The sequence below is a fragment of the Natator depressus genome, chromosome 2, assembly GCF_965152275.1.
Source record: "Natator depressus isolate rNatDep1 chromosome 2, rNatDep2.hap1, whole genome shotgun sequence".
NCBI lineage: Eukaryota > Metazoa > Chordata > Testudines > Cheloniidae > Natator > Natator depressus.
In genome coordinates, this window is record NC_134235.1 from 160,655,913 (window position 1) to 160,674,873 (window position 18,961).

Consider the following 18,961-nt stretch of genomic DNA (forward strand, 5'->3'; position numbering starts at 1 on the left):
TGCCTTATGTTTATGCAAAGCACTTTCTATATGTTTGTAACAGCTTCCTTTTCATATGTAATCTACAGGATCATTACATGCTCTACAAAACATCAACCCGCCACTTTTATAAAATGTTCCCTTTGGGTATTGACGACTTCTCTGCTTAGCAATGGTTTTTGCCACTTTGCAGTATACTTGGTGTTGCCATTTTTTTCTCTCAGACAGCTCAACCTCCTCATGCTTCAATAAGATTTTTTGTAATTAAACAGTGGCTAAGCAACAACCAGGATCTAGAGCGGCCTGGGCCCAGGGCAGAAACTAAGGCGTGGGCCTCCTGCCACAAGGGACTGAAGTGGAAGCCCAGCGGCTAGGGGCTGGCTGCCCACGCCCCACCTGCCAGAGCTAACAGCCCCTGAGGACCTAACTGCCCTAGCTCTGCTGGTGGGGAGTTGACAACTGCCTGGGGCTGAATGCCTGAGCTCCTGCTGCGGGGGTCCGATTTCTCTCAGGGTCCAAGGAACTGCTGGGGCTCTTGCAGGGGGGCTGTCCACAGGCCTGTTGCTGGGTGGTGAGGGGAGGGGGCTGAGGACTCCTGCCCCAGGTATGCTGCTCCAGTGGCTGCTGTGGGGCCCTCCCTTGACCAGTTGATCTGTGGGCCTCCTACTGCAGGGCTGTCTCCCAATCAGTTGATCAACGTGAGTCCTGCCAGGGTCATCATCCGACCAGCTGATCAGCGGGGCTCCTGCATTCGCTGCGGGCCAACTGCTTTTATGGCCCTGGAGACCCTTGCTTGGGGGTCTGTTGCACCCCTGGGCTGACAGCTGCTCCAGACCTGCCATGGTGGAAGAAGTCGCGGAGGTTCCCGGAAGTCACAGAGTTTGTGACTTCCGTGAGCTCTGTGACCAACTCATAGCCTTAATCATAACCCTTTGTGCATTTTTCTGAGATTGTTGTACTTGTTTTTGCAATTCAGAATTATCCATTAATTGCTTGATTAAACTTATGCTTAGTCCTGAAGGTATTGGGTTGATTCTTTTATATATCTAATATTGATCTTTAATTTCTTCATTCTCAATTTCAGGTAATATAAAATTGAAATTGCAACCAATCATTGAAGTTATGTTACACAAGCATTTGTTCTCATATGGATTAAGAATTATATTGTGATTTACATTAAACAATGGACACTAACGTCTAATACATATACATTTTCTTTCAACATATACAACAACTGAGCCATTAAATGGGAAAGGATAATGGCATTTTCCTTTTTCCTGATTTAAAAACATACATCATAAGGTTGAATCACATCATTATTACAAATATATCCAATTCCTCATTCTTCCATACAAGCCTCAAGTTCCACAGTTTTCCAAGTCTTATTCTGTTTTATGGCCCATAATTTGTGTTCTGTTAGTTGCATTACAGTAGCAATAAAATTTAACCCTAGTGCTACAATAGAAGATATCCATTCAATTTGAGTTTTAGACATCATAACTATATGTGGTAATCTGATTTAGTTGAGGATTGTATGTGAAATTTACCATTTTCCACCAGGAATATAACTTTTGTTCAACTTTGGTGGCATGCTTCCATATTAGGCTTCTTATTTCTAAAGGTAAAATTCCACTCATTCCTTCTCATATAATGTCTTTCGCTACATCACTGGTCCAAGTTTGTGCTTGTATACAAGCCAATGCCATATGTTCTGCTGTATTTAGTATGGCTAGATGATTGGCTTTTTGTAATTTCTCCCAGCCAGGGAGCAAACTGGCTATGAGATGATGGCTAGTATTTGTGTCATTCAAAGATGTTATCAGAGGTTTTGATAAAGCTCCTAAGTGTCGTCCTACTGCATTTAACTTATTAGCCAATACCTCTTCATCTATACGATTTAATACTCCTAGCCCTGTACCTGTTCCTCCCAAAATTGTATCCATTAAACTTCTTTTCTTTCTATTAGGGGGAGTGTTCAATGAAAGTTGGGTTTCCATCCATCTTTTCCATCCTACAGGTAAAGGTTCGATATATTTACTACATTGTGGCTTTTGGTGAGAAATATTCATCAGAGCTAAATCTACCATTACTTCCTTTAAGAAGTGGGGTCTATTATTAATTGTCTCTTGATATCTTCCTTTTCTACATAGGGACCAAAATCAATTGATTATGGTTTAGATAGCCATAAAATAGTAAATATATAATTAATTTGAGGGCCAATAATTCTCCATGTTCCACTTCAACACCTTTTTGTTATGTTCATATTACCTTCACACCAATAGTGAAAAGTTGGCCTCTATTTTCTTCCGTACACTTTTTTTTATTATATGTGTATATCAGGGTACTTGTAACTTTAATTGATTCCTAAATATAACTTTTGTCCATAATTTACATTGAATATCTATTTTACTAATAACTCCTCATGAATCAATTATCTGAAATTTTGTTTCTGTTTTATTAATAAGATTATGATCCATTGTACAAGTACTGTTTCTCGTCTTTTTGCACCCCATGTAGGGACATACCATGCTGTAATAGCACATAAAGAATTCTGATCTGGATGTATTGTAAGATTATATGAGCATGTGATTATTGTAGATCCATCTATCACTGCACATTGCCATTGCCCAGTTCTTGCTATTTTTCCCCATATTTTACCTACCTTATCAGTAGCATCCCAATCACATCTCGAGGGTTTTGTCGAATTATGGTAATCAGGATTGGTCATTAAATGTCCTTGACCTTGAGAAGCATATGTAATAGAACATTTATGAGCATCATAATATGTAGTAAGTGTTTTACCTTTCTGATTTTGTGTGCCAGACTCTATAATCCCCATGGGCCCCATTATAATTGTCATTACTCTAGGCTTATTTTTTTGAATTGTAAAAGCACACTCTTGAATACTATTGACAGCAGCCATTTTATTGGATTTCATTCATTGTATTGTTGTTTTCATATCCAAATGTAATGTTCTTTCTGAACTTATCAAAAGATTGGGTGAGTGTGCAATTATCTTTAATCCTTCTATTAGTGCACACTGCCATGGTTCAACTCTTACTGCTCTACCGCATATTGTACCTATCCCTTCCTGAGATTTCCTGATCATCCCTGTTTGAAATTTATTTCACTCCTGTTTCTATTCTGCTACTGGTCAACTTAGTTTGTGTCCTCCATTTTTGAGGTTTTCTAATAGAGAATCATTGCAGTGGTCATTTTGGATTTTTAGCTATAAACTATCATTAATTATAAACTTATCTAAAGCCTCAAATCTAAAACTAATTACTGTTCTATGCAAGCTAAAGCATTATGATTAAAGCTCCCTGTTTGTCACAGAAGTCATGGATTCCATGATTTTCCGTGACCTCTGTGACTTCTGCAGCAGCTGGTACACCTGGCCCCGGGGTCACCTGAGCAGCTCGAGCAGCCTCCGGGTCAGGCGCACCAGCTGCTGCTGGGCAGTCTCGGGTCCCTTCACCTCACCACCCCCACCCAGCAGCAGGAGTTTGGGTGTGTGGGGCTAAGGGTCGGGGGTTGGCATGTGGGGCAGTGCTTACCTGGGGGGGCTCCCTGGAAGGGCCACAGGAACTCACCTCCCTCAGCTCCTAGCTCCATGTGCTGCCTCCACCCACAGGCACCACCCCCACAGCTCCCATTGACCAGCAGCCGATGGGAGCTGCAGAACAGTGACTTGCGGCGGAGCAGAGGCAGTTTGTGGCACTAGGAGCTGGTGTGGCGGCGCTTCCCAGGAGCAGGGTAGGAAGCCAGCCCCAGACCCCCCTAACGCCCCCTAGCACCTGCGGCACCCCCTGAGCCACAACTCCTCCCCAAGCTTCTGCAGATCCCCCCCATCCCCAGCACCCGTGGGTTGTGACATCCCCCCCCAGCCCCTCCTCGGGCTGCACCCTCCTCGTCAGCATCCACAGCACCCCAGGGCTGCTCTCCTGAGCTCCACCCCAACTTTTAATCAGGGGTATATAGTAAAAGTCATGGACAGGTCACAGGCTGTGAATTTCTGTTTACTGCCCATGACCTGTCCATGACTTTTACCCAAAATACCCATAACTAAAACATAGCCTTAATTATGATGCTGTCACTATCTTTGTTATGCTAATTGGGAGAGGCAAATTGTTCATGAAGTCTGTCACGCCCTCCGCATTCCCTCTCTGCTTGTCAGTATCTCTATGCTTGTCTCTGTCCTGGGTGCTGCAATCTTTATACAGGATCGAAACAGGTAAAAATCTCTTGTGTCAAGACCCCCATTGAGAAAATATGCTCATACCATGGAATTCTGGTCATTTGCAAAGTATCTGCTGCGTCTATCTGCCAGTGTATTGTGTGTCTCTGGAAGGTATACTTCTGACAGATAATCTGGTGGCAAATACACCAGTTCCATAGATTGACAGTTTGTATGCAAAGGGGTAAATCTTGCTCCCCCCTTTTTTTGTGGATGTAGAAAACTGTTGTCATGTTGTCAGACATCACTTGAGTACATTTGCATTGTATAAGTGTTAGGAATTACTTGACGGCCTCATGGACTGTTTGCAGTTCTATGAGCTTTTTGGGTATCCTGGACTCTTGTCGGATTCCATGTCCCTCACACTACGTGCTCTTCCAGATATGTGCCCATCCTAGCAAGGAGTTGGCCAGGATCAAAGTTTCCTTGGGATGGGGTGGTTTGTTTGGCACATAAACCATCCAAAGCCAATACTGTAGGCAACAGTAAGAAAGTTTCAGAAAGCATGTCACATGGGTGCAGGATGCCATATGACCTACAAAGACAAACATGAGGAAACTGATGTCTGTGGGCTCAGTTTGGGTTGAGTAAAAAGACTCTTTATGGATTGGAATCTGTCCTGAGGAAGGTACACTTCAGAACTGATAGACTCCAATGTTGCCCTGATAAACTATACTCTTTGTGGAAACCAAAACAGACTTTTCTGTGTTTATTCCAAGTCCAAGTGACATTACAAGGTTGAGAAAGGCTGAAGCTGCTGTCAGTACCTCCTCATGTGATTTCCCTATCAACAGCCAATTGTCAAAATAGAGAAAGACTGATCATTGATGGTGTTGAAAGTGCACTGCCAAAACTGATAATGCTTTGTGAATTCCTTTAGCACTGTTAACAGTCCAAAAGGGTTAGGGTTATTGTTGAATGAAGGAATAATTGATGCCAAGGCTTCCCTCCTGAATCCTAATCTGTGTATAAAGAAATTGAGCTGTCTGAGATCTAAGGTCGGTCTCCATGCTCCCCTCTTCTTGGGGATGAAGAAATATTTTGAGTAAAAATCCTTCCCCCAATGTTGAGGGGGTATCGGCTCTATGGCTCCCTGATGAAAGAGGGAATTTGCCTCTTGTGAGAGTCATACCTGTAGAGGAACATGAAAATAGATTTTGCAACGGATGGGAAAGGAATTCTATGGTATAGCTGAAATGAATGATTTTGAGAACTCATCTGTCTATTGTTATCATCCACCAGGTGTAGGAAAAATGAGCTAGGCAGTCACCAAATTCAGTTTGGGGCTGATAGATGCAACCTTTGGGTTGATTTGCAGCTTTCGAAGTTCTCATCAAAAGTATTTTTGATTGGAAGGAAAAAGAAGGAATGTTATGTTTGATCTGCTGTTTTTAAGTTAGTTCATAGGTCTGCTGATTGTAAAAGGGTTGAGGTGCTGGCCTACCCTTCTATGATTGTGGCCCCTGATATTTCCTCTTGGATGTTGGGCATAGATTCCCAGTGAGCCTTTGAGTGTAAGGAATCATACATTTTCTCACTGAACAGGCTGTTGCCATGAAAGGGCAGATTCTCCATAGTAAATTGAACTCTCCTGGGGAATTCATATGAATGAAGCTAAGACTCTCAATGCATGGGTCAGGAGGCTGTGCCTGCTACATCATCTGAGGTCTGGAGGGATATCCTGGTGATGAATTTACCCTCCTAAACAAGAGCCTGAAATTATGTTGCATATTCTTGGGGGAGCTTGTCCATGAGTTCTGCAATTGTTTAGTAACTGACAAAATATTACTTCAAAATTAATACCTGATAGTTAGCTCTTTGGAACTGTAGGGTGATTGAAGTGCAAACCTTTCTCCTGAGGAGGTCCAAATGTCCAGTTTTGTCAGAAGTAGTAGCCCTTGATTGATGTTGCCTACTTTTTTTGGTGGCAAGAATTCAGGATAGGATGTGTAACTAAAAATTTTGCTCCTCTAGCTGGCACAAAGTATTTCTTTTTTGCCCTGTAGCGATGCGAGACTCACCCAGCAGCGCCTCCTGCTGGTTATCCTGGGAATTAGCTCTTCTTCCAGCTCCGGAACGCTCTCTGCTGGCCTGTGTCTCACTTTTCGCTGGCCCCGTGTCCCTCCCGGATCCTGGTGCCCCTTTTCCTTGGGGTTCTGCCGCAGCAGTACCCCTACAGCTGTCTGGGCCTCCCCTCCTCGGGGAACCCCCAACTCTCTACCCCCACCTCGCCTCAGTCTATGGCTACTGCCAGTCATCAACTAGCCCCTGTTCCCTGGGGCAGACTGCAGTGTATAAGCCATTCACCATAGGCAAAGGGGGTTTTGGACCTGTTACCTTTGCCTACCCTGGGCTGCACCTCTGCAACCCCAGTACCCTTTCTGGCCTTTAACAAGGCCTTTAACCTGGGGGGTTTCCAGGCTGGAGCTTCCCCAGCTCCTCTAGCCTTCCCCACCCCTGCTCTACTCTAGGTACTCTGTTCAGCTCCCCAGCAGCCAGACCCTTCTCCCTCAGCAAGCTAAAGAGAGACTCTGCCAGCTCCTGGCTCACTGGCCTTTTATAGGGCCAACTGTGGCCTGATTGGGGCGTGGCCCAGCTCTGGCTCCTTCCCCACTCAGTGAGCCTTTAGCTGGCAGCCCCAGCCCGCTCCCAGAGTTGGCTTTAACCCTTCCAAGCCAGAGCAGGGTGACCGCCCTGCTACATGCCCTCTTTGGAATGGGAGCACACATTGCTGGGGGATGCCAAACTCTCTTATCTGGCTTCAAGATGGCCTCATATATCACCACCTTGTTAAGTCCTGTGCTGTATAGAATGTCTAGGAGTTTGTGAGGTGTCTTAGACTTCTTTCAGAATCTGGAGTGTGTCAGCAACCCTCCTTAATAAGTCCTGAAACTGCCTGTAATCATCAGGCAGAGAAAGCGAGGCCAGCGGAACTGCCTCATCGGGAGGTGAGGATGATATTGAACCCAGTGGTACTGGCGGGTTCTGCTGCTGCTTCTTTTTCTACCAGTGATTTCTGAGGGCACTCAGAATCCTCTCTGGAATGGAAAGGATGATGTGATTCTCAGTGGGAATGTACAGTTTCCGTACAGTGGATTTACAGATCCCATTGTCCCCAGTAAAGCCACAGAGAGGTTACTGTGCTAGGACGATGCTGCTTGGTTCCTCTGCCTATTGTTCAGGGAGCTCTTCCCAGCCAGGGTCAGAGTGGGCCGCATTGCTTGATCCATGAGAAATTTCTTTGTCCATACTCATGAGCATGGCAGATTTGGCTGGGGATGGGTCAGCAAATAGCACACTTTGAAAAGATGTGATCTTCTCCAAACCAGTACAGTCACTTATTATGGACGGCGCTAACTGGGAAAGTCTCAGGGAAGGAAATACCATTCTTTACTCCCAGGAACTTTCATGTTATAGTTTCCCTGTATTGAGATAAAAGGGAGAAGAATGACTGGGAGAGGGGGAGACCCCCGATTCCTAACATAGGCAATTATATAGGTAGTGAGTTTGGTTAACATATAAAATTTACTTACAATAGTTACAGGATCGGGTTTATGGGCAATGAAGGGTGCCATCTCAGACCATGTGGCAGTAGAAAGAAACTGGGGAGGCGGTCAGTCTGCACTGCCTCTTATGCCCTCAGTTTGGAGCATGAGAAGGAGAAAAGTGAAGGTGCAAACCAACAGACTCTGCTAGCAAAAATCTTCCCATCTCAGGCACATGGAGCATGTACACCTACAGTGGAATGAGGGGTGAAAGTAACTTAAAGGACTTACTGGTACTCCAGAGTCCTGAGCGTGGCCTTGACCAGAAGAGGCGTGGCCTCAACCGGAAGACACAGGGCCTTTAAATACCAAGGAAGGCGGGAAAACTGTGATCAGTTGGGTCACATGGGCACAAACTCCATTTTGGGAACCAATATGGGTTCCTGAAATTATACAAAACATACAAAATTGACATAACCCAACAATGGTGATCTTTTAAAATAAGTACAGTATCACATTACAGGAAGTGTAGAATGTTTACCCTCCATTGACATGCAATTCATCACCTAACAGTGTGACATGATCCTAGTCAGGTTCACTGCAGGCTTGGAGATGTTATGAGAAGATTTATTCCTTATCACAAATCATTCTATTCTCCTTCCCATAATATATATTCTTCTGAAAATATATAATTCTCTAGAAAAAAGCATGTGCAAAGTGAATATTTATACTCAATAAAAATGCAAATAAAAGTAATTGGTCAACAAGTTCACTAAATAAAGTTATACCAGATGGAAAATCAAATTTATTTATTCATTCAATTTATTTGAAATAAGGAAAGCCAACTTGGATGTAGTTCAAATTGTAAAATAATGGGTTCTTTTGATTATTTATGGATTGAGACATCAACTGGTCAAGCTCAAGTTTGGTTTACTAATCAAAAATAGACATTTACGATCAAGCAGAAAAGGCTAGCTCACCAATTCTGGGGTGACAGTCTGTTCTGAAATGTAACAGTTTCAGTGGACCTTTACAGTCAAGAGTGTATCCCATGTTAAAGTTTCTAATATTGCAAAGCTTAGTATTAGTCAAGCAACAGCAAATGTAGTCAGTTTACATTTTCAGCTACAAAGAATCAAAACAGTTTTGACCTACTTTGAACTGGTTCAAAACCAATCTTCAGCCAGTCATTATTAAATGTTATATTCTCTCATTTCCTGTTCGTTGCATTGTTCTCTTTTATAATGTTCTTATCCATGTATTCTTTTATTTTGGTTTTCATTGCAACTGTATAATGTGGTGTTCTAGTAGTCATCGTCCATTATAAGCACAAAAACTACTCTAGGCAGGTTGCAAAGATAGGTCATAGAAAGGTCAGGCATTTCCATTTTATAAGCAACAGAAGCTTAGTATACTCAAAGTCATGTTCACTTTTTGTTCCTTGACAACTCGTGAAGGATTCTGGAAGCTCTTAAGCCATGTGGCAACAAAATCAAGAGCTTCACAACCTTGCTTGTAGAAGGGATTTACACCCACATATCCATGTACCATTTCCAGTGGGTTTTCATCACCACCCTGAATTGCAATTTCTTTCTTTCCTGTCCCAAAGGCATTTGCAGACCGCAAGGTGGCTACCTTTATGGGCTCAATACTATTCTTCTGAGATGGCAGAGATTATTTGTTCTCATGCACAGGTCAATTTAGTTAGTTTTAAACAAAGATTTAAAACATAGAGGGTGATTTGGAAAACAAAAGAGATCTCCTCTTCATGTAGTAGTCTGAGCAATAATGGGAACATTGGGGAGAGTAGAGAGCAAGAAAGTCTCCCAATCTCCAGACATGTCTCCAAACTCAATTCCATAAGGTATTGCTGAGGCCTCTATTGAACTGCAGTATTTTTTTTTATGACACCCCTGGATTAGGGGGGTAAATTACTAAATGTTTAGAATCCTTGTAAAGTACCAGATCCTGGCTGCTGGAAGGACTTTGGTTAAGTCTACTCAGCAAAGAAAAACCTGCAGCTGACCCATGCCAGCTGATTATGATTCGCGCGGCTCAGGCTGTGGGACTGTTTCATTTCTGTGTAAACTTCAGGGCTTAGGCTGGAGCCCGGGCTCTAGGACCAAAGGCATTGACTCCATGGGTGCTCTGGGGCAGGAGCACCCACAGACACAAATAGTGGGTGCTCAGCACCCACCAGCCATAGTGGTTCTGCAGCCCCTGCCAGAGATCAGCTGTTATGGGGCAGCTCTGCCCCTACCAATCAGCTTTTAGGCAGCTGTGCTTATCAGCTGTTTGGTGGGCTCTGCTGAAGAAGCTGTTTAGCAGCCCTGCCCCTGCTGATCAGCTTTAGGTGGTCACACTGCTTATCAGCTGTTTTGTGCCCTTGGGCTGGCAGCCACTCCTGTGGCAGTGGCTGACCCACCCCTGCTTCAGCACTCAGTGTGGGTGGGGCTGCTCCTCCAGCAGTCTCAGGGAACTGCTTCAGCTAGGCTTAGGGGTGGGTGGGAAGTGCAGGGTTTGGTCCGCAGAAGCCATGTATGATCAGTAGCGCAAGACCCTCCTCACCTGGGGCTGCCCTGCCTGTTACGTGCATTTCCAGTTCTTTCAAGGTAGAAAGCATTTGGATCAGTAGCTCCCATGGTAATTCACAGAATGGGGAGCAGACCTTGGATCAATGACTCCTTGAATTCCGGTGTGTCACATGAGACTGCTTCTGCCATCTAGTATAACGGTTTCTTGCGACTTAGGTATACTTCTGGCCGTTCCATATTCCATTGCTTCTGTGAAAAGAAGGTCCCAATGATGTTACATAGAGGAAAATAAAACTTCAATACTTCTTTGATCATCTTCATACAATTGTCTATATCTGCAACTTGTATGTTGACAGGTAGTGCCATATAATCCTCATGATGCATACACTCTCTTAATAGGACTGCCATGTTGTCACTCCCTGTACCAGGTAAGGCGTTTACTCTTGATTTTATTTCCTGGAGGGACTCAGGTGGCTTAGCTGATCTATAGTTCACAAAGCTTGTGGTTATTGGAGCCATAGGTACTCCTTGCTGTGTTCTCCTGTCAATGTTGTCTTCTTATCCTGGGTGGGTGCTGACAGTAATAGTACAGAAGCAGTAGGTGGCACTCTGGCTGTGGTGCAGTTATCCTTCTCTCCCTGAAACCTTCTTACAGCGGCATGATTGTACTCTTCCTCCACAGCTTCTGACTCAGAGCTATTGCTCTCTTCCCCACTCCTTAGTGGATCTACTTCCATGGCAGCTAAAAGTCCATGTGCTTTCTTTAACTTCTCTCTTAGCGCTCCAAATTGCTGTTGGCACTTAGTGTGGCTCACTGCTGCTGCTGCCTATCCTGTAACTTTTTAACTAGTTCTCTAATAGCAGCCTGAGATTCCTCATGCTGGACACGGAGGGTGTTACACTCCTTCCCCCTTTTGCTAAGGAGGATGTTAGTCTCCTGCAGTTCAAGCTCTAGTTTGCCTAATTGTGTTACATGACTTAAATTTTGAGCAGACAACCCTTCTATTTTACTTTCTGCTCTTTCTAGGCCTTTAAATCTTTCACTATCTTGGATTTTTAACTGGGACATCTCTTGTTCTAACATCCCACATTCCTTAGTTTGTTCCTTAGCTACTAAAACTAAACCATAGATTAATGCTTGCTTCTTAGTTTTATAACAAGGCTTAGGCTTAGCTGTTAAAAATGCCTTCCATTTTAAACCCAAGGTTTGGTAAGCACCAGTTCCCGCAAACAATCCTGGAACCCACAACCATAATTGTGTTCTACAGCAGGATTTTTGCTCACATAGCTATGCCAGATGGGATGTGATTTTTTCCCACGCTTCTAGAGGACATAGCTATGCTGGCAAAATGTTGCAGTGTAGATTAAGGCCTGCAAAGTTAAGTCAACATAAGTCACCTTGTGTCAATCTAGTTGTGCATGTGTCTACACTCAGATTTGTCTCCTGCTGATATACATGCCCCGTTATAGTGACGCAGTACCACCACCTCCCCAAATGGTGTTGAGCCACGGTCAGTCCTACTGTGGTTGACACAGTCTGAGTATAGACGTTACATGACCTATGTTGACCCTACCAGCCCTCCAGAAGCTGTCCCACAATGCTTGACACTGACTGCTCTGGTCATAGTTGTGAATACCACTTCCCAGGAGTCACGTATACCAGAAGCCAATTCCCCCCTTTAAAAAGCCCACATATTTTTGAAATGATTGTTCTTCTTGGTGAGCACATCTAGCAACTCTCCATTATTGTGTGCAATGCCCAACTGATCATGCCGTCTACAGATGTGCTCCACACAGGGCACTGACAGGTTAGGAAAATCTTGTTCACCATAAGTTAACACTCCGCAAGGAACTCCTCTCCATTTGCAATATATAAAAATACATGCTAAACAGCACATTCAGCTTGCTATAATGCAAAACCTTAACTTCTGGCCTCATCAACACTAACATAATTTTGGTTGACACATATAAACTGGCTATATATGCAACCATGGGGAATATATGAGACTCACCCCTGCTAAGTATCCTCTTCAACTTAATGAATGTGTTCCAGATTCCTGCTAGCACTGCCAGTCTGACGTGCTTTCTCTGGCTTGTCAGATTGGGTTTCTATCAGCGCCACTCATTAGACTGTTTCCCAGGCTGGTGATCCACCTGTGATTCATTAATATTATACCAGTGTAACTCCATTGATTTGATTGGGGTTGCTCCTGATTTACACTGCTACAAGTGAGGAGAGTATCATGCATAGACACTGATTCCGTGGGTGCTACGGGGCTCAAGCACCCATAGAAATAAAAATGACTTCTCAGCACCCACTAACCATAGCTGTTCAGGTGGGCTGCCATTTAGCTGTTTGGCAGCTGTGGGAGGGTGGAGAGCAGCAAGTGGCAGGCGTGGGACCTTGGGGGAGTGGACGGGGGCAGGAAGAGGCAGAGCAAAGGCAGGGCCTTGAGGGTGGGGTCTGGGTGGGGGCAGGAAGAGGCAGAGCAAGGGCAGGGCCTCAGGGGTAGAGGCAGAATGGGGGTGGGACTTTGGGATGGAATAGGGATGGAGCACCCACTGGGAAAAATAAAAGTCATTGCCTATGTCTAGGACTCTGTGGGGTGGGAGGGTCCCAGAGCTCAGGCTCCAGCCTGAGCACATTAGTCTACACAAAATGAAACAGCTCCACAGCCTGAGCCCCAGTCAGCTGGCCCATTTTTCTTTGCTGTGAAGACATACCTTTTATGGCAGCCAGTTAAAACTCCATCATTCCTGGTGTGCGCAGTGTATGTGTAAGAGCATATGCACACCTGCGCTGACACTTTGCCGTCAAAGAAGGACAGAGTTGTACCAAACTACTGAAGCCCACTGATCTGTGTCTCCTCCAGTCCCTGCCACATTCTCTCCTGAGATCACAAACCTTCTTAGGCAATCCAGCATGGGACTGACGAGTGAGATGGGTGTGGTTCCACACCAGGTAGGCAATTGGAAAGACATGTCCCTCTCTCCCTGACTTTCCTTTAATGCTTCTGCTCTAAGGTATTCCCCATTGAGATGAAAGCACCAGAGGAAATGGAAGCGGCAACCGGGTCCTGGCAGGACAAAGAAACAAAATGTCTGGTGTTTGGCCACTGCAAAATAGTGCATTCCACACCTTAGCTATGTTGAGTTAGAGGCTGGAACATTTCTAAAGCATGCTCCCCTCAGGTCTTACCTTACAGTACTTAAGAACTCCATTCTTGAAAAGAGCCAAATATTAAAATTGACCAGTTGTCACCTAATGCGCTCCACAATATAAGGAATCATGATGAATTTCAGGTATCTTTAACAAACCATACAGGATGGAAAATAAGCCACTGTGGAACAATGCACTGGTAAAATCTGTCTAAAATTAATTAGAAAAAGAACAATATAATGTTAGATAAGATGATGCTACACTATTTAAAAAGAGGAAATAACTCAGACATTTCAGCTGCCTAAAAATACTAAGAATAAAATTTATTTTGTATCTTTATTATTTATATTATTTCAGTGCCTACGAGCCCCACTCATGGACCAGAACCCTATTGTGCTACTTACTTTACAAACACAAAACAAAAAGAGGATACTGCCCCAAAGAGCTTACAATATACATTCGTTTATGAAATTTATTCAGAAACTATGTAACTTCTATATACCTGAGTGTTAAGCTGGTTGCAACTTTTGTTACTTGTCTATACTTGCCATCTGAGAACTGGAGCATAGATTTGTTGGGGTTTGCTTGTTTTGGGGATAGGAGAAAACTTCAGTCACTATACAGTATTTCAACCAAAATTTTCTTTTTATTTTCTTGTGTTCAGTACAATAGCCTTGATCTAACCTCATACAGTATGCATAACATGCTTATATTAAGATATAAAAAATAATTCCTTTGCTTATTTGTCAAATATACTTTATTAGTAAAAAATACTTTGTAGTTTTCAAACAAGGCCTTTGGAGCAATAATTATATGTACAAAGTACGTAGGCTTTTTATCTTGTAGTATATAAATGGTTCAACATACAGGTGTGATTTTGTCTTTTAGAAATATGGCAGTTGTGTGACTGGTGTTTTTCAGGTTTCCTGTTCCAGCACTGCATGTATGTGTGTTCAATATGTACTATATAGCAGCATTATCTTTCTTCCTGTGTTTGTTGAGTCTGATCATTAATATCTTTTAGTTGTTTTTTTCTGAAGGTTTTTTCTTTCCTCATTCAAGGCTGAGCCTTGCAATGATGCATGTACTAGTTACAGAGACACATCAGACTGCCATGATTGTATATTATCTAACATAGCTTGTTGAGCTCAGCAAGCTTTTCCTAATGGGCAACTTTGATTTGAAGATCAATTCATTATGAAAATAAATCTTAAATAATATATGTTTCACATCAATACAATTTTTTTCTTCTTTCCATGCCACTGTGGAATCATATGCATGTGGAATCATTTGGAATTTGTAATTTAGATTTGACATTTTGAAAGGTGTTGTTTTTTTTTTCTTTCTTTCCCCCTCCCCTTAATGTACTTTGTTAGATATGTTTCCCAGTAGATGGATAAACAGATAGTTTCAGTACATCATTGTTACAGTCCAATAACCATTGTCAGCTATAAGTGTTATGAAGTAGGAATATTTATCTAAACTGCAGTACAAGGTATCAAAGTCTCATACTAATATTTATCAAAAATCAGGTGAATCTATTGCAAGGTATTTTTTTCATTTATCGCATAAGGAATGTAATAGATATTTCAAAAAAGGCAATTGCCTCTTTATTGACTGGTTTTAATGAAGGGTTATAGAGCCACAGGCAGATTTGTTCAGTTAATCAAAATGAGAAAGTTTGAAAGATTTATATTGTGACGGGTTGGATCACGGAAACCCCCTGGGAACTGCCACCTGATGTGCCAAGACTACTTCTGCTCCTGCCTTCTTGCCCTGTCAGCTTAGGACTTCAGTGCCCTGCCTGGTTTGAGCCAGACCCGCTAGCCTGCTGCAAATCCAGACCCAGGTCTGAACCAGGTCCCCTAACAGCTGTAGGCTTAACTGAAAGCAGCTTACAGAAGTGTGCCTGTCTTTAACATTCAGATGCCCAACTCCCAATGGGGTCCAAACCCTAAATAAATCTGTTTTACCCTGTACAAAGCTTATACAGGGTAAACTCATAAATTGCTCACCCTCTATAACACTGATAGAGAGATATGCACAGCTGGTTGCCGCCCCCCCCCCCCCAAGTATTAATACATACTCTGGGTTAACTAAGAAGTAAAAAGTGATTTTATTAAATACAGGAAGTAGGATTTAAGTGGTTCCAAGTAGTAACAGACAGAACAAAGTGAATTACCAAGCAAAACAAAATAAAACATGCAAGTCTAAGTCTGGTACAGTAATAAAAACTTAATACAGATAAAATCTCAGCCTTAGAAATGTTTCAATAAGTTTCTTTCACAGACTGGACACCTTCCTAGTCTGTGCACAATTCTTTCCCCTGGTACAGCCCTTGTTCCAGCTCAGGTGGTAGCTAGAGGATTCCCCGTGATGGCTCCCTTTCGTCTGTTCCACCCACTTATATGTCTTTTGCATAAGGTGGGAATCCTTTGTCCCTCTGGGTTCCCACCCCTCCTTCTCAATGGAAAAACACTAGGTTAAGGATGGATTCCAGTTCAGGTGACATGATCACATGTCCTGTGAGACCCCAAGCCTTCATTCCTCCCAGCCTGGCTCACAGGAAGGCCTGCTTGCAAATAGAAACATCCACAGTCAATTGTCCTCATTGATGGGAGCCATCAAGATTCCAAACCACCATTAATGGCCCACACTTTGCATAATTACAATAGGTCCTCTGAGTTATTTCATATTTCTAGTTCCAGATACAAGAGTGATACATTTATACAAATAGATGACCACACTCAGTAGATTATAAGCTTTGTAATGATATCTTACAAGAGACCTTTTGCATGAAGCATATTTTAGTTACATTATATTCACACTCATGAGCATACTTTCATAAAATCATATAGAGTGTGTCACATATATTATTCCCTAAAACCAATAAAATAAAGTCTGGTCAGATTAACCATATGTGTCTCACCAGACCATTAGCTTTCTACTAGTGCTTTTAATGATTACTATTATTTATTTATTATTTTATTTTTTAATTGCAGGCTACTGCAATACAATCATTCATTTAGCTTTCCAAATGAAGCTGATATCTGTGGTTGTTACTTTTACAAAATTCCATTTGGTATTGTACAATAAAATATTCTCTGAATTTGTGCAAATTATATATACAGTATATGCCTCTGTATTTTAAGTCTTTTGGAGCCATCTAAAAATAATTTAACAAAATATTTTTGTTTGAAAACTTTTGTTAATGTAATTTAGATTTAAAAAAATCATTTCTAACAGAATTCTTTAAGTAAATTGTTAACACATTCATATTCTTGGGATGCATATGTACACTCCATATCTTGCCTGTGACTCTTTAGAAAAGTGATAGTGGGAGGCCATGCAAACCTTCTTCCAAGCCATTGAATATTCCATGTGAGGTTATCTAAGGGCTTGTCTACACTTACCAGGGGTTCGACGCACGGCAATTGATGTGGCGTTTGATTTAGCGGGTCTAGTGAAGACCCGCTAAATCGACCGCCGATCGCTCTCCCGTCCACTAGTGTACTCCACCTGAGTCAGAAGTGCAAGGGGAGTTGACGGGAATGAACCCCGTGGTAAGTAGATCTAAGTACGTCCACTTCAGCTATGTTGTCATGCAGCTGAAGTTGCGTAACTTAGATTGATCTCCCCCCATAGTGCAGACAAGGCCTGAAACTCATGCTCGCTCAATTTCTCCCCCCACCCCTTGAGAATCTCATGGACACTGAAGAAGTGACTCTGTATGGACAATCTACTCAAAGGGTTTGTGTTTCACCAGTTAAATACCTGCATAACAGATTAACATTCTGTTCCCTTCAGGTAAATACCTGAGCCTACTCTGTGACCCTTACATAGTGCCCATCCTCAGGGTTATGCCTATGGTCTCTGTCTCTGGTCTCCATCTTAACTGACCACTGACTGCTATACATATATGGGGTTCTAGCAACAAATTTTTTGGTGCTCTCAGAGTGCGGCCACCAACTTTTGCACTGACACTTTCTCCTAGAATACTTGATTAACTTTAGGAAAAAACAAATAAATAGCACATATACACACCCACATCATTGTAATTTATGTAGGGTTTTTTTCAGACTCAATAATAAAAATAATACTGTGAAAAGTGATATTTGATGTTTGTTAATATTAATCACTTCACAGGACACTTAGTGGAAAGCTCTGAAAAGTGATACTTGTGTAAGCAGAGTCAGGGTGAGCTCCACCCTGACATCTGGTGGTGAGGTGTGGCAAGTTGTGGAAAAGAACTTCAAGGGCCGATCTCATTTGCATAGGCACACCCACCCCGCCTAGAATGAGGCCATAGCTGCCCAAATGGTCACTTTGGCTGCTGTGGGATCCCCAGTGTCTCTGTTATTGGGGCAGGAAGAATAAATTATTACCCTGATTATGGGAATCAAGGACAGTGGAAATGTACTTGGCCTTTTGTTATGAGGGAGGGACTCGCCATCAACTAAGTAGCACTCGCTAGGCAAGGGACATGGGTTCCAAAACTCTGTGAATTGAGGGAGGTTGGGGGCAGGTATTAATACTTGGTGGTGTGGGCCCCCTGGTGAGGGCCTTACATGCTAATTGCACTTCCTCCTCTCTCCACTGTGGAATATCAGAGCTAATTTTGATTCCATTAGGAGTCTAGTTACAGGCTGCTGAGCTGAATTCACTCTGGGCTAATAGTGCACCAGCACTGAGGCTCCCCTACTACAAGCTGAAATCACAAAAGAGCTAAACTTACTAAGAGCTGAAATCACTGAGTGTTGTGTTAAGTAGTGGGGGAGCCTGAAGATATATGGTGGAGCAGTTTGTGGGACGGCGAGCAGAGTGGCTTGTGGAGCAGAGCAGTTTGCGGGACGGCGAGCAGAGCGGCTTGTGGAACAGAGCAGAGCAGTTTGCGGGGCGGCGAGCAGAGCAGAGCATTGCAGTTTGCGGCACGGCAAGCAGAGCACCTTGAGGAGCAGAGCGGCTGGTGGAGCAGAGCAATTTGTTGGATCCCTAGAGCAGCTCATGGGGCGGCTGGCAGAGCGGAGCCCCATGGAGAAGTGGGGCCATCAGCTTTGGACCATGTAAGGTGCCCCTTAACCCCCACTTCCCCCATCCCCCCCCAATCTCCACCCAGGTTGGGAGGTATAACTTTGCAGATAAACTTTCAAACTCTGGGGCTGCCCTGACCAGGGACAGAGACTTTTGGGTCGTTGGGACTTTTGGGACTTTGGGTGATTTGGGGTTGCTGGACTCAAGAACCAAAGGGAAAGGACATGCCCCAATTTGCTTGGGGTGGGTTTTTTGCTCATGGGTTGTGTTATGAATCCTGTTGGTGGTGTTTCCCCAACATAATGCCACATTATTTCTCTCTGTTATTAAAAGGCTTTTTGCTACACTCAGACTATGTGCTTGCGAGAGGGGAAGTATTGCCTCTTGGAGGTTCCCAGCGGGGGTGGTATATATTTGTCCCAGGTCACTGGGTGGGGGCTCGAGCCAGTTTTGCATTGTGTTATTGGAATGGAACCCGTAGATACTGAACCCGGCCCTTGTTGCTGCCAACTCTGACAGGCAGAAGGGTTACATT